Here is a 24,961-nt window from a genome sequence, read left to right on the forward strand (position 1 = left end):
GGCAAACTGGAAACTTTTTAAAAAAGTTTTTGGTGTTTATTTTTGAGACAGAGAGCACAAACAGGGGAGAGACAGAGAGAGGGAGACAAAGAATCCAAAGCAGACTCCTAGCTGTGAGCTGTCAACACAGAGCCCGACATGGAGCTTGAACCCACCAACCGTCAGATCATGGCCTGAGCCAAAGTCGGACGCTTAACCCACTGAGCCACCCACGCGCCCCCAAACTGGAAACTTTGAAAAAGTGTCATCTCATTGCTGCCTTGTTAGCCAGATGAGAATCTTTACTGATACTACCATGGGTTTCAGTGTTTTCACTGAAGGTGGTGATGGTTGCTTTCTCTCAAGTTTCCTAATAGCCGTAAAGCGACTTGGTGTGAACTAATAGCCTTGCCAGTGCAGTGTTGAGCAAAAGTGGAAAAAAAAATCAGTCATTTGTCTTATAACACACTATTCAACCTGTACCTCTTTCTCTCCTAACAGTACTGATTTTCATATGTAGTGTAAATGTACCTAAATTTCCCTGATACGTTTGAAATGGAAGCTGAATGTTTTATTGGGTTTCTTAAGGGCTATTTTATTTGGAGGTTGGCTGCTGACCATCAAATGGGAAAGAGAAATAACATTTGGTACAATGGCCCATTGCATGAAGTTAGGGACTTGGAAAGTTCCATTCGCACTTTGCCCCAGGCAGTAATGCAATCATAGTGGATTTTTACCTTTTTAAGATGCTGCTCATCTTCAAAACACATAATGCTAAGGTCTGAATAGCTTCATTTGACCTAGGAAGGGCTATTTTATTGCCTGAGAACATAGTCTGAGGACAGGTGGTCTTTGCAAGACCACGGGATTGGTGGAGTGGTGAGTTTGTGCACCATCCTGCCCTCCACAATTCACTAACCAGAGATCTCCTGCCACACTCAGTGTAGATTTGGATTCAGTCATTAAACTGAACCTCAAAGAACTACTTAGAACTCAGTAAAAGTGGAATTTCCTTTTACTTTCATGATTTTTTTTTTAACCTGCACGCTCTCTGGGCTTTCTCACATACTTGTATGGATGACTGTGAACAGAACATCTATTTTACTTAATTTCTCTTGCACTTTCAGATGTCAAATTTCCTTTCATCTTGTCTTAACTTCAGTATTTTCCATTTTCTTCTGATCTTATTTTTTATAATAAATCTCTGTCCTGTCAGGGTTCTAAGTGATATTAAGATGCTTCCTTCATAAATGGTAAGTATCCTAGTGAGATAAAATATTAGGGATTTCAGTGACTAGTAACCTAGATTATTTTTGCAAGGAAATTAATATATATTAGAACATTCTAATGTTAAATGATAGAATGGAGGTTATATTAAGAAATGATTTTTAGGGGTGCCTGGGTGGCTCAGTCGGTTAAGCGCCCGACTTCAGCTCAGGTCATGATGTCGCGGTTCGTGGGTTTGAGCCCCATGTCAGGCTCTGTGCTGACAGCCTGGAGCCTGCTTCGGATTCTGTGTCCCCCTCTCTCTCTCTCTGCCCCTCCCCCGTTCATGCTCTCTCTCTCTCTGTCTCAAAAATAAATAAACATTAAAAAAAAATTAAAAAAAGAAAGGATTTTTAGGTGCCGTTAACATCCTCAGCACTTCCAAGAATGAAAATACTTTTTGTGTTATATGTAACATTTTATATCTCCCTTTTTAACAATATCTTTAAAGTTACACTAAGTGAAATAAGTCAAAGACAAATAACATGATTTTGTTTATATTGGAAATCTAAGAAAATAAATAAATGAATAAAGAAGAGCAGAGTCAGATGCATGAATACAGAGAACAAACTGATGGTTGCCAAAGGGGAAAGGGAGTGGTGTGTGGCAAAATGGGTGAAGGGAGATAGGTGGTACAGGCTTCTAGTTACAGAACAAACAAATCACAGGATTAAGAGGTACAACATGAGGAATACAGTCAGTGGTATTATAATACTGTGTAGGGAGAGATGGTAGCAACACTTATGGTCGCACAGCATAAGGTATAAACTTGGGGAATCACTTTGTTGTACACATAAAACTAATGTATCATGTGTCAACTATACTCAAAATTCAAATACAACAAAAAGTAAATGGGTAGAAAAATAGAAAAAAAAAAAAGAAGAAAGTAAGGAAGGGGCACCTGGGTGGCTCAGTTGGTTAAGCATGTGACTTTTGATTTTGGCTCAGGTCATGATCTCGTGGCCTGTGAGTTGAAGCTTCGCATCAGGCTCTGTGCTGATGGTGTGTAACCTGCTTGGGATTCTGTCTCTGCTTCTCTCTGCCCCTCACGTGCTTGCGTGTGTGCGCTCACTCACTCTCTCTCTCTCTCTCTTGCTCTCGCTCTCTTTCTCTCTCTCTTTCTCTTGCTGGCTCTCAAAATAAATACATAAACTTGAAAAAAAACCTTATAGAAAAGCTAAAGGAAATTAAAATCTCATTCACATAAATTTGCAAGCATGAAAATCATTAAAAAAGGTGAATATGCCTTTTTATGTTAATGACATTAATTTTTAAATAAATTATGCATGTTAAAAATGGAACTACAAGAAATGAAGTCCCATCAAAAATACAAAGAAGAATTAAAATTTTCTTATTAGAATCAAACTATAATAATTTGATTTTCATTCTAAATATCTCATTAATAGGTATAGAGAGAAGAATAGCTAGAATTTAAAGAATACTAAGGTAGGATTTTAGTGTGCATACAGATTTCAAATAAAATCATCAAATTTTATTTGATTTCAGTAAGAGGACAAAAGAAGTGAAGATAAGGTATTTGATAAGTTTACACCTCACAGATAATTTTTTTTGTTCCAGCTATAATGAGGTGTAATTGACATAAAACATCATGTAAGTTTAAGAGGTAAACCTGTTGGTAAAACCTGTTGATTTGATCCACATGTATATTGAAAAGTTATTGCCACCAAGGGGTTAGCTAACACCTCCATCACGTCGCATAATTACCATTTCTATTTTGTGGGGACAACACTTAAGATATATGCTCTTAGCAACTTGTAATTATATGATATTATTAATGGTAATTACCCTACTGTACATTACATCCCCAGAACTTACTCATCTTATAACTGGACATTTGTACCCTTGACAGCATTTGTCCGCATCTATTACCCCTAACTCTCGCAATTCCCATTTTCTGTTTTTATGAATTTGTCTTTTTTAGATTCCACACGTAAGTGAGATCGTACAGTATTTGTCTTTCCCTGTCTGTCTTATTTCCCATAGTATAATGTTTTCAAGTCCCATCGATGTTACAAACCACAGCTAATCTCTCTATTTTGTGGTCTTTCATCATTAAGCGATCAATATGCATTGACTCCCAAGTTAGGGAAGAGGAGGATGAGGTTCCTTATGTGGTGTATCACCCTAGATTTGGGTTAACTAAAAATCAATTTTTGGGGGGGGGGTACCTGGGTGGCTCAGTCTGTTAAGCGTCCGACTTTGGCTCAGGTCATGATCTCCCAGTTCGTGAACTCGAGCCCCGTGTCAGGCTCTGTGCTGACAGCTCGGAGCCTGGAGCCTGCTTTGGATTCTGTGTCTCTCTCTGCCCCTCCCCCACTCAAGCTCGCTGTCTCTCGCTCTCTCACTCTCTCTCTCTCTCTCTCTCTCTCTCTCTCTCTCTCTCTCTTTAACATTAAAAAAATTTTTAAACCAATTTTTTGATTACCCAAATTACTTTTAATAATTTGCACAAGCACATGTCTCTTTAACAACTTTATGAGGTACATGTTGATTTTCCACAATGTGAAATGAGGAAGGTAGACCCTCTGCTGCTCCCAGTTCTTCTTCCTCTTGCACCTCTCACTTCCTATCCATTTTAATGTGACTTGCACATTCGGATTCTTTCAAGCTCTTAGTTGATTGTAATCAAAAATTTCACAACTAATAAAGTACATTTACAGAATCAAGTAGTGGCTTCCAAGTTCACTCTGGTTATGGCCATTGCAGTCAGGAGGGGAGGTGAAAGAATAGAGCAGAGTGACAGGTTCTTGGGTATGGTGTCCATGTCATCTGCCCATGTGTCATTGGGAAGAATTTAGAGGTGTGACCATTCATAACTGCAGGATGGGTCTGGATGAAGGATGACCTGGAACACCTGGTTTGTACCTCGTTTTGCATGTGCATGTGTGTATATGTAGGATCAGTGCCAAGGGATGGAATTGTCGGGTGAGGTATTTCTAAATGAGGAAAGTGTGAGCATGCCTATTTTACTATAACTTCAAGACAGAGGGCTTACAAAAGTTTTTAGTTTTGTTCATTTGAAAGATGAAGAGTGGTATCTCAGCATTTTAATTTGTATTCCTTCTATTTTGAGTAATGTTCAGCGTATTTTACGTGTTTGATATCCATTTGAATTTCTGTGAACTGCCCTTTCACACCTTTTGCCTACTTTTCTTAATAGGCTATTGGGGTTTTTTGCTTAATTGGATTATCATTTTATGTGTGGGAAAGAAAGAAGTCTGTGAGGGTTATGGGGCATTTGTCAGTAGTGAACAAGAAATTAAGATACTTGTTCCGTTAGTTAAGAAAGCAGCCCATTTCAAGCACACAGCTTTTTTTTTTTTTTTTTTTTTTTTTTTTAAATGTTCCCTGGATCTGTTCCCTGAAGGCAGGGTCAGGGAGCCCTGGAGAGAAATAACAAAGGCTGAACACAGGAAAGTGGCCATGGGGAGAGAGAAGGCAACAGAATCAAGAAATGATGAGTATACAAGCCTAGTGGCTAACAGGATGAGGAGCCCTAGATATTTTTTTTGATGTTTATTTTTGAGAGAGAGAGGGGGAGAGCAGAGAGAGAGGGAGACACAAAATCGGAAGCAGGCTCCAGGCTCTGAACTGTCAGCCCAGAGCCCAACATGGGGCTCAAACTCACAAGTTGTGAGATCATTAGTTGAGCCAAAGTTGGACACTTAACTGACTGAGTCACCCAGGTGCCCCTTGATGATGGTCTTTGTAAAACAGACATAATATCAGGTCTTTGCTCAAAATAAGTCCTTGGCTTCTCATCACCTTTAGGGGAAAGAAATCTCCTTGGCATGACAGACAAGCCTCTTTGTTCTGTGGCTCTTGCCTACCTGATGAACTTAATTTTCTGTTACTGTTCTTCAGTATTCTCTTACTCCAACAGTACTCCAACCTCATGTCACTTATACTCTTCTTTTTGTCTAGAATGTATTCCTTATGTATCTCTAATAAATGTATATTTGAATCCTTAAAGTCTCAGCCCAAGGTTATATTCTTTCTGAGGAGTACCTTGATTCTTTTAGGCATTTCTAGATTTCTTTCCCCTCTCCTCCTACCACACATTGTAATTACACTGATTACCGTATTCTATTATAATGATTTATGACTCCATATCGCTACCACCCATAAGTCCCCTTAAACACAGGGTCTGCCTTTTTAGTTTTATCTTCTTATAGCTGAAATACAGCAAATGTCCTATAGCCCTTTCTTGAATAACAGTCCAACCCAAGTAAATTCCTCCCGTTCTCCTCAGCAGCTCCTCTTTTTTTTTCTCAGTGATAATAAGAGGTTTAGCCACGTTAAATTATTAGTATGTGGTAGAAGTTAGCATTTGATATTACAGAATGTCTGATTCCTCCTTTAGGGGACCAATTCTCTATTGGTTAACTATACTTCTATTAAGATCTCCCTGTAGATGCATTTAAGCTTCATTTCTGGGGTTCATGTGCCTTGCCTGACCAAATCTGTCTGGCAAATCAGTATGAAAGCGTATGGAGTCATGAGGCTAGTTCCCTCTCCTGTCTTCAGCCTTTTCCACATTATCTTATTAGCTCTGCCCCATTCTAGGAGTATGCCACCTTTCCTGAATCCTAGGAGGACTCTGGGTAGAGAAAAATGCCTTTTTAGCTAGGTATCTCCTCTGCCCTGGTCCTTATTTATGAATACACAGAGCTCTGGTGAGGTGGATGCAGACAGTAGATACTTCAAATACATAATTATTAACAAACGTTATGGGGATATTTGCACCAAGCACATTACAACATAGTGCTTTCTCATCATTATATTTCAGTTTGTCTAGAGTGTGGGGTTATTACTTCAGTAGAAACATTTTCATTTTGGGAGACCCAATGTGAAGAGTTGCTTAACATGAGTAATAATACATAAATCTTACCTGGAGTAGGCACTGAGGTATTTTATTGGTCTTCAACCAGGGTCATTGGAGAACATGCTTAGACATAGCAAGTATCACCTAACTGAGAAAGTACTTTGTTTCCTCACTGAGAGGCAGGAATTAAGCAGTGATGGCATAAATTGACCATTCCTTCAAAAAAAAAAAAAAAAGAAAAAACTCAAAAGTCCTCTGTTCTCTTGAGAACTGAGAGCATATTGATGAGGTATGTGTGACACTATAAGAAAGACCATCAAAAGAACTGCTACTACTCTGGGCTATGGAAAAGTACAACTATACAAAATCTGTCAAGTAAAGCTGCTACATAGGAGGTATTAATATTCAGTAATTCCCTCTCCTTCGGTCAACTCCCAAAAGGAATTATACATAAATACATAAAGTTACAGTTAGATATGCATACATGTGTGTGCATACATATGTGCATGTGCGCGCGCACACACACACACACACACACACACACACACACTTGAAGAGGGTATACAGTAAGTTGTAGAAAGCCTTGAAGGGAATTGGACTTAATTTAACTTGTTTTACTAGAACCAGTCAATAGTAGGGATTTCTAACAATCTTAATTTTTTTCCCCAAATCTCAACATGCAGCTGTTATTTTGTGGTCCATATCAGGAAGATACCCCTTACTTCTTTGCCATACAATACCTACAAATTTGATAGGATCTATTTTGGAAACGGAAGTTCCAGATAATAATTACTTCAAAAATAGTGTGTTTTAGGCTTTAATGAAAGTACATACACACGATCAAATTATAACCAAACTAGACGTTAATAAGCCTCCAGTATATATGATTCAAGAAATAAGAGGAATTACCTCTAGTTTTGGAATCCCTATGGGAAAAAGACTCCATAAAGACAGCCGGCTTTATTCCTAGCAAATTCTTAAGCAGTATCAGCTGAAAGATACTGTTTTAATAGGTTAAACATAATTTCTACATTAATGTTTCACTGCACTTAATGCCTTAAAGTATCATGTCACTGATTTAATCCAACAAATATTTATTGAACAAGTACAGTGTTTAATTATCTGGAAAGTGTGACCCCCTAAATGTTCTCTAAATCATTCATATTAGCTAAAATAGCAGTTCTGAACATTAGAATCTCCTAGGTAGCCTTTTAAGAATTCCAATTCTGGGGTTGCCCGGTGGCTCAGTGAGTTAAGCATCCCACTTGATTTCAGCTCTGGTCATGATATCGTGGTTTGTGAGATAGAGCCCCACATCTTGCTCCGTGAGGAGCATGCAGGCTGCTTGGGATTCTCTTTCTCCCTCTTTCTCTGCCCCTCCCTGGCTCACACACCCTGTTGAATGAAATAACAATTACTCAGGGTAGAATACAGGCATCAATAGTTTCTTGAGGTCCTCAGGTGATGCCAGTGTGCATCTATGAGTTAAAAACAGTTATCTTTGATTTATAATCTGATGCCTCACTTTGGTATTCGACATTTATTGTGCATTGGTGTTGGAAACTCCAGTTTTCTTTAACATGTTGCTATATAGGGGATAAAAACTGTTTTTTTTTTATCCCTAATTTTCTCTTTGAGATGAGAATGAAAATCTGAGGAGAAAAAAAACCAACCTTAATCCTAAAGAGTACAGGCCGAGTCTAAAATGTGTTAGATTGAGTTTAACTGCTACTGGTTCTGGAAAAAAAAATAGGAAGAATGAAAATAGTGCTAGACACAGAATTGGAATTAGAGCCCATATTTTATACAGCATGACATTATATTACACGAAAATAAACTAATAAATTTATTTACTTCATACACTTACCAGTGTTAGAGGGGATGAATCAGAAGAACAACTGTGGAAGAGAAGACGTGGAAATATAGCTAGACTTAATGGAATGGAAATGGGAAGCTTAAAAACCTCGGAAAGAAATGTTTACACTCAAAGTGCCCTGTTTCCGTCATCAATTTATGGCTGTGTGTTCCTACCTTGCGCTTAATGTAAGGAAGGGGTGTAAATTCATGTCATAGCAGTTAAGTTTTCGGGACATGCTAGAAAATAGAATGATCTAGAGGCACCTGCTACTCTGGTGGAGCACTGCTTTGTTTTTCATGCCAGTCCTCATCATTGAATCTAGTTTTGCTAGTGTCCTGTCTAAAAGCTTAAACCTTGGAATATCTAAGTACATTTTACGGTCAATCCTGCAGAGAGTTCGTCTATATAAAAGGCATATGTCTTCATGATGCACCGTTGGGGGAGGCTAATTTATTTCCCTTGTGTATATGAGTAATTTATTATTATTCAAGATAACTTATAAGAAGTAAGACTGGATTCCTTACTGTGTTCACTTGGCTTAAGCTCCTGGATGAAGAAAAATAAAGTGTTTAAGTCAGAATCTGGGCTACACACCTTAGATTATTTTTCTTGGCTCTTTAGCATGTGAGCTATGTAAATGTAATGCTTGGAACTGCCCTTGAACGTCAGTGTTTCAATCATTTTTATAATTAGTTTTACCTATTACTTTTCTTCACTTTATAAACTAGATATATGTGGAAAATATTTTGACTCAGTATTTTAAGTAAGTTGAGTTATATTTAAAATGTGTTACTGTAAAAATCAAAGAAGTGTGACATAGGCAGCTAAGCCCTTGGTGATGCAGCCTTTTGCATATGCTTCTGACCCAAAACATCCCGCCTCACTCTTTTCTCACTTTTAAGAAACAAATTTTCCTCTTTTTCTTATAGGATAAAGCCATTTTTTTGCAAAAGCATCCTTTGATCCCCAGAGTGAGTTTATTTCCACTGTTTTATATGTTCCCTGCTTCTTTGCACTTCTTTTTTTAAGGTTTTTTAAATTCTGAAATTTTAATTCCAGTATAGTTAACATACACTGTTAAATTAGTATCAGGTGTACAATATAGTTGAATCACTGTTCACCAGTTCTCTACGTGTTTACTCAGTGCCCATCGTGATAAGTGTACTCTTAATTCCCTTTACTTATTTCATCCATCTCTGCATCCACCTCCCCTCTGATGTGCTTTATTTTAAATACACGTTTTAAAATGTTTATTTTTGATAGAGCACGAGTGGGGGAAGGGGCAAAGAGAGAGGAGAGAGAGAGAATCCCAAGCAGGCTCCACAATGTCAGCACAGAGCCTGACACGGGGTTTCATCTCACCCATCTCATGAACTGTGAGATCCTGACTTGGGCCAAAATCAAGAGGTGGGTGCTTAACCGACTGAGCCACCCAGGTGTCCCTTCTTTATTTTAAACAATTACCCTCAATCAAAGTGGGTTTTTTCCCCATTAAGAACATTTTATTTATTTATTTATTTATTTATTTATTTATTTATTTATTTTTTCAACGTTTATTTATTTTTGGGACAGAGAGAGACAGAGCATGAACAGTGGAGGGTCAGAGAGAGAGGGAGACACAGAATCGGAAACAGGCTCCAGGCTCTGAGCCATCAGCCCAGAGCCTGACGCGGGGCTCGAACTCACGGACCGCGAGATCGTGACCTGGCTGAAGTCGGACGCTTAACCGACTGCGCCACCCAGGCGCCCCAAGAACATTTTTTTTTTACTTGAAGCATACTTCAGAGTACATAGTTCGAAAAAGATAAATATAAAACATTCTATCCAAGAAAAATAGAGTACACATTTTCCTCAAGTACACACAAGAAGAATCCCCTGGTTAAATATCATAAAAAGAGACATAACAAATAATGCATATTTAAGAAGATTGAAATCATACCAAGTATATTTTCTAACTACAGTGATACAAAACTAAAGGTCAATAATAAAACAAAGTTGGAAAATCTGCAATGTAAATATTAAATATTTAGTATGTAAATAGTAAACAGCATACTACTGCTCAAAAAATAGGCCAAATAAGAAATCAAATGGCAAATCAAAATACGTCTCAAAACCAAAGAAAAAAACCCACAATATTCCAAAACCTATGGGATGCAGCAAAAGCAGATGTTATGTATATGGGGCACCTGGGTGGCTCACTTGGTTAAGCATTCAACTCTTGATTTCAGCTCATGTCATGATCTCATGATTCGTGGGTTTGAGCCCTGTGTGGGGCTGTGCACTGGCAGAGCAGAGCCTACTTGGGATCCTTTCTCTCCCTCTCTTTCTGCCCCTCCCCCTCTTACTCTGTCTCTCTCAAAAATCAACCAATAAATAAAAAACAGATGTTAGGTGAAATTTATGCTATAAATGCTTGTGTTAAGAAAAAAATTTCAAATAAACATTATACTGCAAGGAACTAGAAAAAGAGGAAACTTAGCTGAAATTTAGTAGAGAAAGGAAATGACAAAGAAAAATGAGATATATATAAAATGGAAACCAGAGTAAACAATAGTATAATGTTGAAAGTCATGATCAGTTTTTCCAAAAGTATAAACAAAATTGACAATGCTTTAACAACATTAAGAAAATAAAGACGACTCAAAAACCGAAGTGAGAAATGGAAGAAAAAACCAAAGCAGCACGTAACCACAGAAATGCATAATGTGATAACAGATGACGATAAAAAAAATATATACTGACAAATCAGATAATTTAGGGAAAAAAGGTAATTCCCCAAAATGCACAAGTTTCCAAGAGTGAATCATGAATCTTGAATCCAAGAAATAGGAAATTTTCTTAGTCTAATAATAAGAATGGACGAATCAATATCTCCTGGCACAGAAAAGCCCAAGACTACATGGTTTCGTTAGTGAATTCTACCAAACATCTAAAAAGTAATGGCAATCTTTATCAAAATTTAGGCAGCACCCTTGCCTGATAGAGATTTTAAAGCAACAATCTCAAGGATACTCACTGGGCTTGAGAAAAGAATGGAAGACATTGGAGAGACCCTTACCACAGAGAAGAGTTAAAAAAGAATCAGAGATGAAGAATGCAATAAATGAGACTGGAAATAGGCTTGATGCAATGAAGAGCAGGCCGGGAGAAGCAGAGGAAATGAATTAATGCGCTAAAAGATAATGGACAACAATGAAGCTGAACAAAAGAGAGAAGAATCACGCAATACTTTGTACTTCTTTGTAACAACTGTCACAAGTGAAAGTATTCATATAATTATTTAACATTTTCTCCCAGCTAGACTGAAAGTTTTATGAAGAAAGGGACTATGCTACACAAGACATTTATAAATGACGATATTAATGTTCTCTAACTGATTTCAATTTCCCCCAAAATGCCTGGTCCATGAAGATCAGGCCCATGTTATTCTTATTCACTGCTCTGTCTTTAGCCATTTGTTATAACATCTGGCTCGTGGTATTCATTTAGTAAATGTCTGTTGAATGAATGTATGAACATATGAATGACACATTAACTTTTACTATGGTGAAGGTTCATCTCTTTAGTTTTATCTATTGCAGATTTTCTAACTTTTACATAGTAGGTTTAATTTTTAATTTCTAGTTCTTGATTTTTTTATTTTGATTTTTTTAAATTTAAATTTTATTATTTTAATTTATATCCAAATTAGTTAGCATATAGTGCAAAGATGATTTCAGGAGTAGATTCCTTAATACCCCTTCCCATTTAGCTCATCCCGCCTCCCATAAATCCTCCAGTAATCCTGTTTTCCATATTAAGAGTCTCTTATGTTTTGTCCCCCTCCCTGTTTTTATATTATTTCTGCTTCCCTTCCCTTGTGTTCATCTGTTCTGTGTCTTAAAGGCCTTGTCTGAGTGAAGTCATATGATATTTATCTTTCCCTGATGGACTAATTTTGCTTAGCATAATACCCTCTAGTTCCATCCACGTTGTTGCAAATGGGCAGATTTCATTCTTTTTGATTGCCGAGTAATACTACATTATATATATTGCAGCATTACTCCATTATATGTACTCCATTATATATACTCCATTATATATTACATATATATACCACATCTTCTTTATCCATTCATCCATCGATGGACATTTGGGCTCTTTCCGTACTTTGGCTATTGTTGCTAGTGCTGCTATAAACATTGGAGTGCATGTGTCCCTTTGAAACAGCATCCCTGTATCCCTTGGATAAATACCTAGTAGTGCAATTGCTGGGACATAGGGTAGTTCTATTTTTAATTTTTTGAGGAACCTCCATACTGTTTCCCGGAGTGGCTGCACCAGTTTGCATTCCAACCAGCAGTGCAAAAGAGATCCTCTCTCTCCGCATCCTTGCCAACATCTGTTGTTGCCTGAGTTGTTAATGTTAGTCTAGTTCTTTAATAGTTGCATATTAGGTATATAGAAAAAAGATACTTGGAATGCATGTCAACTTTGAATCTTGAAGTATCTTATAAAATTGAGACTATATAACATAATTTATAATCAAGAATGGTTTGTGAATTTTGAATTGTGATGATAACACAACAGCTAAATAGAAATGGATGGTTGTAAATATATCTGTTCGATAAGTAGTAGAATTAGAAAGTCAGAAATTGAGAACCAGAACAACCGTAGGTTTAATTTAGCACAACCAAGACATGTTATAAAAAATTACAAGTGTTCAGTGATTTCCCCAAAGTCATAAAGATAATTAGTGGTAGAAGAAAATTTGAATTTTATTTTCCTGAGTTTTTTTTTAATGGACAGTACTCCACTGTTTTCCTACATATAAAGAACCAGATTGTGAATGAATGTGAGGCCAGGCCAGATTGGTTTATTTTCTCTCTAGTGCAATCAGGAGGCTGGAATAAAGGCTTTCATTCAGCAAGCAACACAGGTACTAGAAACATGACCAAAGAACCTTACACTGCTTTTACCATGATGTGGCATCTATGTCGCCCACACTTCTTTTTCTTGGATCTGAAAATGAATATCTTGTCTCTTACTAGTAACTTGCTGCCCACATCCACATGAATGATTTGCCCAGCATCCCTGAATTTTCCTGGCTCCCTGGATCTGTCTTGAGTGGCAGGTCTTTCCAATCCTGGCCCAGGAATGTGTTTGAACCATACGAGTTTTGGTACATGGCAGTAGGTATTCAAAAAGAATTTGAAGCCACGTCGGTCAGGTTGGAAACCATTGTGTTTACATGTTTAAGACCTATTGTATTTTGCCTATTGGAGGGAAACATAGTAGCCATTGATAACTGTACTTGGTGGGTGCCAAAATCATGACATTCGGGAGGTTTAGAGAAATAACTGAGATCATTAAAAAATTACTACACAGTGTTTGGAAATAAATACCTCCAGATGTCTTGGACATGGGTTATAACATAATGTATTCTCACACATTTGTCACCGATTTTCTTCCCTCTAGAAATGGGAAATTATGCAGACAGAAAGCACATGAAGTATATTGTCAAGGAGGACAAAGAACAAAAGCTTCGACAAAATTTGGTTGGGCACTGGTCATAGAACGTAAAGCTTGCTCAAATTGCTGTCATTGAAGGATATCTTAGCTACTGGTAGAATGCCATAATTGGAAGGAAAATGCAAACACTGTTCTGAGAGAACTATTGATTCTTTGCTTTCAGGCTATTCATTTGTTTAAGACAAAATGTGCAAGCTACACCACAGAACACCAAATCACCTTGGAGTTGCTGCCTCGGCAGTGGCACAACAGCTAATAGAGACAGGCTTGCATTTTCTCCTGAAGTCTTCTATCTTCCTTTAGTGTCATTGAACAAGGGCTGCTGAAGTGTCAGAAAAAATATTTATTGCTCTTCCATATGTCACTGCCCTCCTGCCACTGACATGTGTACTCATCAGTCAAACGGAAACTACCCACCATGTTTGATTTACTGCCATTGAAGGAAATCTGCTTGTGGGTTCCTATAACATAAACCATTTTGCTAGAGATTAATGCTCTGATTTGCATGCGGCTCATGGGAGTTATATCATTAGTTTTCATGATATATCAGAACTAAATGTAGGAAATGCAACTCTGTTTCTTCTCTGTGGGGTCCTGTTCTTTTTCTTTCCCCTCCCTAACCTTTCATTAACTTTCTTCTTGTTCAGTAAAGCCTTATTTACTTTCTGCCTTCTCAGGACTGGGTAAAAGATTGAGTGATTAAGTTTTAGCAGTATAGAAACTATGAATAGAGGTGCCTGGCTGGCTTAGTCAGAGGAGCATGCGACTCTGGATCTCTAGGTCGTGAGTTTGAGCCCCACATTGAGTGTAGAGATTACTTAAATTAATAAACTTAAAAAAAGAAACTGAATAAAGTCCCTCTTTAGAACACCTTGAAAATGACTGGCAACAAACTAGTCTTGGCAATGGACTTTTAACAAACATATGATGGTGAACCTGCAGGAAAATATAATTGACTTTTCTCACTGACATCTATCTTCCATTTATATTCTGTGAGAAGTGTGGAGTCGGAAGGTCTTCAGAGCTTTCAGGGTCACTCAGTGGTAAGAAAATTATCTCATGCATGGTAATTCCAGTGCATAGCATTGAAAATTTATCTGTATTGTGACATTTTTGTGCTATGAGTAAAAAGCATCCTATGGGTGCATAGATGAACCTACTTGGACTAGTCACACCTCGGTGCTACGTTGGCATCTATGATGATGGCAAGGTGAATGACTAAGAACAGCTCTGTTTATTCAGGTGCCATTTCAGAAGGCAGGAAAGAATTTATTGAGATATTTCTTCCATATCTGAACATCTTCCAAAATGTCCCGAAGTATATCAGATTCTATTTGACTAGTGCTCCTGCAAAGAATATATTTTTCTAAGTAAAATAAGAAAGGATTTTATAGTAATAGACAAAACCGGAATCTTCTGCATTTTTCAGAAAATAGCCAGCATATTATAAACATTTCACAAAGTTTAAAGTTAGGCAAGTGTCTGGTGTGGAACTTGAATTTGTATCAATAACGGATATTTTAAATACTGAGACGTAAGAGAGGAGGTAAATGATCTATGTGCCCAGAGTGACCTAAGAATATTTCACTGCCTGACTTCACATAGACATATATTAAACTCACAGTTGAAACTGGAGCTAAGTGCCATCATCACATGCCCACTGAGCCACGTGCTGTTAAGGCTCCTTAAGTGTCACTCAAGGTGGCCAGGCACAGGTCCCTACCTGAATTTTTACTTCTCACTCATGCCACCTTATTGAAGCTTATTTTGAGACCCCTTACTACAAATGTCTAGCAACCAATTAGGTCCTAGGGTATTCTGTAATTCTAGAATTTTCTGAGTCATCCTCACTATATTCTGTTTAGCCTCAGGCCATCAGAAACTGGCTCATAACCAGTGTATGTTTAGTTGCATGCACATACCAAGCAGAGTAATGGTAATTAAGTACTTGGTCTCTTCAGTGGGACACACAAGGGGTTTGGATTACATCTGCACATTTGTGTGATTTTCGGTAAAATATTTGTTCTTTCTCATCTTCAGTTTCTTCTTAAAATCTGGTTAATAAAACGTGTGAAACAATTAGCAAAGTATTTGGCAGGAGGAAATTACCAATCAACTGTAGCTCCTACTATCGGTAGCTCCTGGAAATTATCTGATGGCAGACCATAACTGCTGTTCAGACCATCTCTGAATGGTAGAAAGCCACTGGGAAGTGAGAGGATTGAGGACAAAATATGGGAACTATTTACTTGGTGAATTAAAGTAGGTACTTTTTTAGATTGGCATAAATCCACCTAGGCAGGAACAAAGGCCTAGGGAACGTCTGCTGTGAAGATGGAGGTGTAGCCGAACATCAGGTGTGTGGAGCTATTCTACTCTGTCGTAAGAATGGAGGTGCGCCAATAAAAATGACCTGAGCCAGGCACCACTTTGCTGGGAGACTGTTCTGAATAATAGTAATTCACGATAGCTGCACTTGCTGTTTTGTGGATCAAAGTTTTATTAATTGTAAGGGAAAGGGAATATATGGATTTAACATTTATAGTAAACGTAAAGAGGAAGAGGTGTATAGAGAACAACAAAGAAGGGTTAATACATCAACTCGGGTACTCACAGCATGCAACCTTCAGGCTGGGGAAGCCCTGTGGTGAACAGCCCGATTGGAGCCCAGATTGAGGGTCCTGGGCAGAGCATCTGCCCCTCAGGTGAGGCTTCCAACTATCTCTTCCCGCCAGGACAATATATATACTATTCGTGTGTGATCTCTGGTTAGTCCTGAAGTTTGCCTAAGTGTAGTCCTGAGCAAGCTTTTTTTTTTTTTTTTTTTTTCCTCTGTTTCTCTTATCGTATGTCACAATCTTAGGTTCCTGGGCATCTGCATATTTTGCTTCCCTCCCTGATCCATTCCAGGGGGCCAGCCTGGTCTGGCTCAAGGAGGTGAGGCAAGTTAACCCCTCTTGGCGTCAAGAACTGAAGGACCAACTCTGATCCCAAGGCCAGAAAAGGAGCACAAGCCAACTAAGGCCCCCATGACTGTTTACATGTGGCTCTGGGCAGAAATGCATGACAAGTCATACAAACAAGTTCTATCCAGAACAGAGACCTACCACTACCATTGCTAGGTGGTTTGCTGGAATGCTCAGTGGTATGTAGTTGTATGTGTCTTGAGGGTGGGTGCCGCTTTTTGTAATTACCAGTATAGCTGCGCTTATCTGATAATTTGCAAAAAATTCATTAAAAATTAACTTGCTAATGCCACTTAACAGTTCTCCTTCTAAGTGGGAAATGCTTTCTTTCAAAATTTTCAGTGTATGATGATGCATATGCAGAATAACAAAGAATAAAAAAGATATTGATAAAAAAAATTCCCACAATTTTCTTTTGGAAAAATGAATAATTTTATATTAGCTAAGTTATTTATTTTGCAGTATATGCAATAGGTTTCAAACCTTTCTATGTATATTACATTTTTCAGTCATGGTAATTAGGGGGTCACAGAGCATGTATTTTGTTTATGGCAGGAACACATAATGGAGTCTCATGTGATCTTAATTTCTTCTGTTTATTTTGCTTTTCTCCTCTCATTATAGTTTATTCACAGTTGTGAAACAATATTTGTACAATGGTGATACTTTGTCACCCTCTTACAGGCATTTTACCTGGAAACAAAAAAAAATGCCCCTGGAAAAATTATGGAAGAGCCTAATAAGCATTTTAATAAAAACAGCAGGAATTCCTTTGGACTACACAATCCTTCTCACAACAACTTCCATTGAATAATTTAAATATAAATGGAAACAAAACTTGAGCCTAATTTTTATGTGATTAAGATTGCAATCTTCAAGTAAGCTTTATTTCTCATGTCTACTTTCTAAGCGATACCTACATAAACATACGCAATCATGCACATAGCCAGGGATTACATTTCATTTTACCATCTTTTCTGTCCTCTTTCTGAGAGATTATCCTCTGCTGGTTTATTAAAGAGATTAAACTGTTGGGATGAAAATGGAATCTTAGAAATGGACCATCTTATTGATCATGAATAAAATCATTAGGCATTTCAATTCTGAACACTTTAATTTGATCTCCTTCTCTGTGTTCCACTAGCTTTCGTGTTAAGAGTTTCTCACAATTCCAAGGATATGTTTGATGTCCTTGTTAACCCATACTCTATCCCTCTCATAGCTTATAACTAACTGCATTTGGGTTTTCTCTTTAGAATAGTATATTGTCCTCAGGGGATTGCATCCAAGAGAGTAGAGAAGGACTGGGTCTTGCCCTTCCTTACATTTGAACAACTCCTAGGGAAACCTACCTCTACTATTGCTAGGGGTTTTGCTGGAATGAATAGTGGTGTGTACGTTTGTGTGCCTGGAGATGGGGTGTAAGCGGTGCCATGTTTAAAGGGGAAGGGATAAAGCAGTAACTCATTTTACATAGCCTAAACCTAAGTCCATATGCTTACAGCTGCTGGTGTATTGCTACATTTATGAAGGAAACGACGTTGCTAAGAGAGTAGATCTTAAAATTTCTTACCCTAACGTTGTTAAGAGAGTAGATCTTAAAATTTCTTACCCTAATAAAAAAATTGTACTTACTGTGATGATCATTTTTCAGTATGTACAAATATCGAATCATGTCGTACACCTGAAACTAAAGTGTTACATGTCCATTATACTTTGATTTTACAAAACATAGTAAGAGCAAGCGCATGAAAATAAAATGTAAATATTTTCCAGTTAATCTTTCTTGGCTCTGGGTAGAATTTCTTTGAAACCATTTCAGGTAAATGAATATGTCTGTTTTAAATATCTTCATGAAAGGACTTGTTCTCTTTTCCAGGGTCTCACAAAGATTCCCTGGGAAATTGAACTTTTCACATTTTCCTTAAGTCTCATCTTCATTATTCTTTGTTCCTTCTGTTACTGTACTCCAACATTTAATTTTAGGCTCTTCTTTGATTTCTCATTTCCTTGCTTTCACACATATTTTGACTCCTAGCCAGGTCCTAAAGACTTGTTTCTTTAATTATTTCCAGAATCTCTGCTTTTTAGCCATCATTGTTAATAGATTCACTGTCAGGCCTGGTCTCTGGCTGCTCATCTCCCTTACGCTAGCCTCACCAAAGTGAGTTTACCAGTTTAATCAATAGTAAAGATTGTGGTAAAACTAAACTTGCTGCGTATGTTGCTTGATGTAAATATTTTCAAGCTTTTGTGTGTACTGCCTTTTATATGAAAGTAATTGATGTTTTCTTCCAATGCCATCCATCCATTTATCAAGGATCTTCTCATAAACATTGTATTTCCCCTATAAGTAATACCCAATATGCACACACTCATGCACGCACGTGTGCGCGCACACACATACACACACACTTACATAGTCTAAAAGGTTATATAACACGAATCTGGGATGAATAGCTCTTCCTGTTTAAACTAGAATCTGTCATTGAGTATGCTTTAAATGGATATTTCTTGATAATACTCTTAACAATCCAAAAGTGAAAAAAGATTTTTCTCATGATACTCGGTGCATTATCTTCCTACATTGAAAGAATTGACTTCACTGTGAGAAGCCGACGACATTTAAACCAATTTCTTATCGGATTCTAGGATTAACTCTTAGAAGTAGATTTATTTCTCCATGGATAAAACAAATAATGTGCTATTCAATCTCACAGCTTTCAGTTTTATGGGCCTAGTAGGCAATTATTAGCGGGTTAGGAAAAGGTAAGCTAAATAACATAAAGTCTTCAATTGTTACCAGTACTTTTCTGTAGAGATACCAAAGGCATCCCAGAGGTGGGTGAAGAAGCTGAGGAGTTAAAGGGGACAGGATGATACAAGTAAACTAAATCTTCTTCAAACACACAAGAAAGTTAAAGGGGTAAAGGGTAGAAAGGAATCAAACCTGGGAAGGAAGGGACAAACAGAAGATAAAATTTCCAATTATGTTATTGAAGGTGAATTGTTACATTGCACACAGGAAATTTTAAATGTGTTCCATTCGTTTTTCAGAGCAATAAAATGCTGTCTACATGTATTGTGATCATAAGGAGACTTTACATTTTCAATAGAGTTAGAATCTCCCTTTCGCATGGGAAAAACTTAAATTATTCATCAGGAAAATACCTCACATGTGGCAAGTATCCATTTACATAGGAAGAAATAAGGAATTTAAAATACAGTAGAACCCTGGTTTGTGACCATATTCATTCCAGAAACATGCTTGTAATCCAAAGCACTTCTATATCAAAGTGAATTTCAAGACCCATTGGCTCAGTTGTGATCATGGGATGTTCGGCATCATGTACTACTCTTATTGCAAGACATCACTCCTTTATCAAGTTACACTTTATTAGAAATGTTTGATCATCTCGTGGAACACTCACAGAACAAGTTACTCACAATCCAAGGTTTTAATGTATATAATTTTCTACTTTAAGCACATTGAGGAACTTGGGTGATGAAAGGTGGAGGGAGCAAGATGTTTAATCAGAAGATACAGTCTGTGGACTAATTATTTGATCACGATGCTAGGATTCTAGGAATTTAAGAAAGTCCTAAACAAAGAAAAAGCTTCCTCACCTCTGTGGGAAAGTTGGCTGGGGTCTTTGGGGAATGAGAATCCTGGCATAATTGTGTGATGCTTCGTGATCTCGTGTGCTTCTCCTCTAGTACATCCTAGAGATGCCGGGTCCAAACTCTAAGCTACATCCAGGTTTTCCTCTTGGGAGAAGCTTAAAACAACAATCAAGTTCAGAAAGAGTAAAGGACACACAAGTTGGTCCCCAAGCGGGAGGTGATTGTAGCTGCCAGGACTGAATCATTAGCAGCTGATTTAAAACCTCTAACAGTATCTGAGAGAAAACAAAGCCACCTGTGGGATTCTGGTTTAAAATGTGCCTGCTTCCCTCCCTCCCTCCCTCCCTCCCTCCCTCCCTCCCTCCCTCCCTCCCTCCCTCCCTCTCTCTCTCTCTCTCTCTCTCTCTCTCTCTCTCTCTCTCTCTGTCTCTGTCTCTCTCTCACACACACACACACACACAAACAGATGAATGTGTAGATAGGTATTCTCCTTTTTCTTCTCTTGTAAAACAATACAGAAGACTTAAGAAGAAATAACAGGGACTTGATTTATCCTTATGCCTGAAACAACAGTAACCAGGAAAAAAATGAAACCCTCGAGGTCACGCAACAAAAGAATAAGAAACAAATGATGAGAGCCGTATAATTAGTCTAGCTTAGTATCTTCAGAGGGTTTCCAGGCCATGGTGCCACTCTGGGACCGAAAACCCAGGCAGAATCCAGTGGACTTAGTGATTTTGAGGGCCCTGGGAGACCAAGGTGATGAGAGCTTGTGGTATAGACTGTTAGGCGAGAGCTTCATTGAGTGAGAACTCCGCAAAGATCTGCGAAGGATCCCCCTGAAGTACTGAGCTCAGCACTGATCCTCACATGCGTGTGAGGAAACTACTCAAGACAGGGGAGAAAAAAGCTAAAAGAATTAATGATGAAAGTGCTTGATACATACTCAGTGTTGGGAGCAGTGCCTGTTGCCATCAGACTGATGAATACAGCATTAGGTAGGATACACAGAAAATTCTTGTCTTGGTAGGGAGCCAGGATATACCCTATACTAAGCACTAATCTCATCCTGCCAAACTAGTCTTAAAAGGAAGATTTGAAAGGATCAAACTATTCTGAAAACTGAATGGTACCCCAGAAGAAAGCTGAAGAGTGTTGAAGGAATACAAGAATATCCAGCTCTCAGCAAGGTAAAAATCAGTGTCTATAATACAGTCAGAATTTACCAGGCATGCAAATGTATGGGAAAACAAGACCCATGAGGAGGAGATAAATCAACACTGACACAGAGCTGACAGATAATTAGCCCATTTGTGTCTACATATATGCTAGTGCTAGATGTTCTTCTAGATGCTATTCTGTACCTTTAGCAGTATATAAATGTGCCAAAGGTAACTGAGTATAGTGGGTCTTAGTTTTCTGAGTGTTCATCATCAGAGTTCCCTCCTTAGTTATATTATAGGAAAGTGAAAGTCACTGCAACATTAAAATGTCTGCTAATAAATAAATAGTTATGCCTATATGACCTTTATTATGAAGTATATTCCTTCTCTATTCAATTTCTTAAGAGATTTTTCTCATAAATGGATCTTGAGTTTTGTCAAATGGTTTTTTGCATATATTAAGTTGATATGATTTTTATCTTTTATTCTGTTAATGTGGTGTATCATGTTTATTGATTTGCATATATTGAACCATTTTCACTTCCCAGGGATGAATCCCACTTGATCATGGAATACATTTTTTTTAAATGTGCTGTTGAATTTTGATTTGCTAGTGTTTTTGTTGAGAATCTTAACATCTGTGTTCATCAGGGATCCTGGCCTGTAGTTTTGTTTTGTTTTGTTTTCCTTCATGCAGTATCCTCATCTGGCTTTGGTATCAGGGTAATGCTGGCCTCATAAAAATGAGTCTGGGAGTGTTTCCTCCTCTTTGTTTCTTGAAAGAGTTTGAGAAGGATGGGCAGTACTAATCATTTAGCAATATATACATCTGTCAAATCCTTATGTTGTAGACCATAAACATATGCAATGTTGTATATCTCAATAAAATAGGAAAAAAAGAAGAGTTGTACTGTTAGCTCTCCCCAACCTCCCAAATCCTTCTCTGCTTAGCACTAGTGTCTGTTCTGTTGATGCTCCCTGACAGTCACGGGCTACAAAGATAAATTGAAATCACAACTGAAAACAATTGCAAAAGCCCTTCAGAAATGCATGACTTGAATAATAAAGGATTAATAGAGTACATTGAGAGTACATGAGGATAAAGCTCTCAATATTTCTTACAAAAAACCCTCTTTACAAGCTTTGACTTTAAAAGCCATCTGGTGAATTTTTTTTCACCTCAAGTTAGCTTAGGTAATTAACTACTTTATACTCTCCAGAATTTTTTCTCATTTACATATTTAGGGATATAAATTTCCCTGTGTCACTTGTTATATCAAGGAATTTTGGATATATGCAGTCTTGGTTGTCATTCAGCTCTAAATCATTTTATTTATTTTTTTAATGTCTGCTTATTTTTTGAGAGACAGACAGCATGAGCAGGGGAGGGGCAGAGAGAGACAGAGAGGGAGACACAGAATCCGAAGCAGGCTCCAGGCTCTGAGTTGTTAGTACAGAGCCCAATGCAGGGCTCGAACTTACAAGCCATGAGATCATGACCTGAGCCAAAGTCAGATGCTTAACCGACTGAGCCATCCGAGTGCCCCAGTTCTAAATCATTTTAAATTTCTATTTGGGTTCTCAGGAATCATTTAGAAGTAAGTGGTCACATATGTAGGTATATGTTTTTGACCGCCATTTTGATTGTTGGTTTCTATAGTGGGATACTTATTTTTCAGGACAGTTTACTTTTTTTTTGTAGTTGAGCTCTTAGTCTATTTTTATAAATACACACATTTGAAAAGAATATGTATGATTTGATTGTAGTTCTGTAACTATGTGCATAGTCAAGCTTGTTAATGTTGTAATCCAAGTTTCTGAGCTTTCTTATTTTTTTGTGCCCCTGACGTAATGAGTTGTGATAGAGTTGTTTTAATGTGTCTGATGGTTACTGTGAATTTACTAAGTTGTGGCTGCAGTTGTAAGAGTTGATGCTTTACACATTGAGAAATGATTTTGTTTATGGGCACCTGGGTGGCTCAGTTGGTTAAGTATCTGACTCTTGATTTTGGCTCAGGTTGTGATCTCATAGCTCCTGGGACTGAGCCCTCTGTCAGGCTCTGTGCTGACGGTGTAAAGCCTGCTTGGGATTTTCTCTCTCCCTTTCTTTCTCTGCTCCTTCCCTGCTCTCATGCTCTGTATCTCAAAATTAATAAATAAAAACTTAAAAAATGATTTTGTTTAGTGAATAAAATTTATACTTGTCTCATCTTCTAGATAAATCACTCCATTTGTCAGTGTGCATTGACACTCTCCATTATACTGATAATTTGTTTTGCCTAATAATAATTTTTAATTTTTTTAAATTTGGTGCATGTTTTCCTATTCCCTTATATGTAACTTTTCAAAGCTGTTTTCCCCTGTTTGCTTTAAATCCATTATGGGGATTTAAGGAGAGATTTTGAAACTTTCATATAGACTGTGCTTTTAATTTAATCTTGCTAACTTTTATTATTTCCTTCTTTGGAGCAGTATGCTTTCTGTATTCTTTACTTCCTCCCTTTTTGGCCTTTTGTTGGGACTTTGTGAATTTGTTGATTTTCATCTCCTGTTTTCAAATTGCTAATTTTCCATTCTAATTTTCTAATATTCTAATATTTATTCTGCACATTTCTCTTAAATTTTCAAATATTTAAATTCTTGCAGTTTTCTAATAAATATGTAATTACACTTCTCCAGCAAAAAGTCCAAACACTCAACATGGTTTCATTATTGTCCACTCTTTCCTCTTACATTTTGAAATCTAATGCTGCTACTACTCAGTGTTTTAGTTCCAGATTTTTAGAAGCATGTCATTTTAATTGTAATTTTTAATTTTTTTTAAATGTTTATTTACTTTTGAGAGAGAGACACACAGTGCAAATGGGGAGGGGGCAGAGGAGAGAGAGGGAGGCACAGAATCCGAAGCAGGCTCCGGGTTCTGAGCTGTCAGCACAGAGCCTGACGTAAGGCTCGAACCCACTAACCATGAGATAATGACCTGAGGTGAAGTCTGACACAACCAACTGAGCCACCCAGGTGCCCCAGTAAGCATGCTATTTTAAATGAGATTTCACAGTGAGTTCCTGATGTTTGTTCTGCTTTGTTTACTGTTGCTACTTGCATCCTGTTACTTATTTCTAGTTTTTTGTTGTTGTTACTGTTGGAACACATCTTTTATTAGCTCTTTCAAAATGTGTTCATGAATGGTAATGTGTTTGAATTCTGGTATGTATGAAAATATTTTTGTTTCTCTCTTTAATGAGACATACAAGTGTATGTTCAAAGTTTTTCTCTTTTTATCTTCTCTGATTTTAAGCTCTCTTCACAGACTTTTTATTTGTAATGTTTCTGACTAGAAGCCTAATGCTAATTTTTAAAAATTATTATAAGTAATCTGGCTTTCCACTCTATTGTTGATCTGAAATGACACTCTTACATGCCTAGGAATGGGGTTTTTTAACCTTACTTTGCTCTGTAATTTTTTGTTGTTTCAATCTAGAATATAGCAAATATTCTCAGGTTGGAGAAATTCCTAAGCATTATATTTTCTCGCTCAATTCTTTCTATGATGTCTTTTTGGAAATCTATTATATGGAAATTGAAAATTCTGGATTTATTCTACATTCCACTTGACATTTCCCCATGCTTTTTAGGATGTTATCATTTGTTCTATATTTTGGGAGGACTCTTAGTCTCATTTTTCAAAGTTTAAAGCTATATTTAATAATGTAAAATTCTAATTTCTGCATATATATTCATTGTATAT

General features: G+C 37.4%; 1 protein-coding gene across 2 annotated transcripts in view; it reads left to right on the plus strand.

Moving 5' to 3' along the window:
• The window catches only part of LOC101095955 (melanoma-associated antigen B18-like), a 606,992-nt gene that overhangs the window by 305,241 nt on the left and 276,790 nt on the right, over positions 1 to 24,961 (plus strand). The window lies entirely within an intron of this gene.

This window comes from Felis catus, chromosome X, assembly GCF_018350175.1.
Source record: "Felis catus isolate Fca126 chromosome X, F.catus_Fca126_mat1.0, whole genome shotgun sequence".
Lineage (NCBI taxonomy): Eukaryota > Metazoa > Chordata > Mammalia > Carnivora > Felidae > Felis > Felis catus.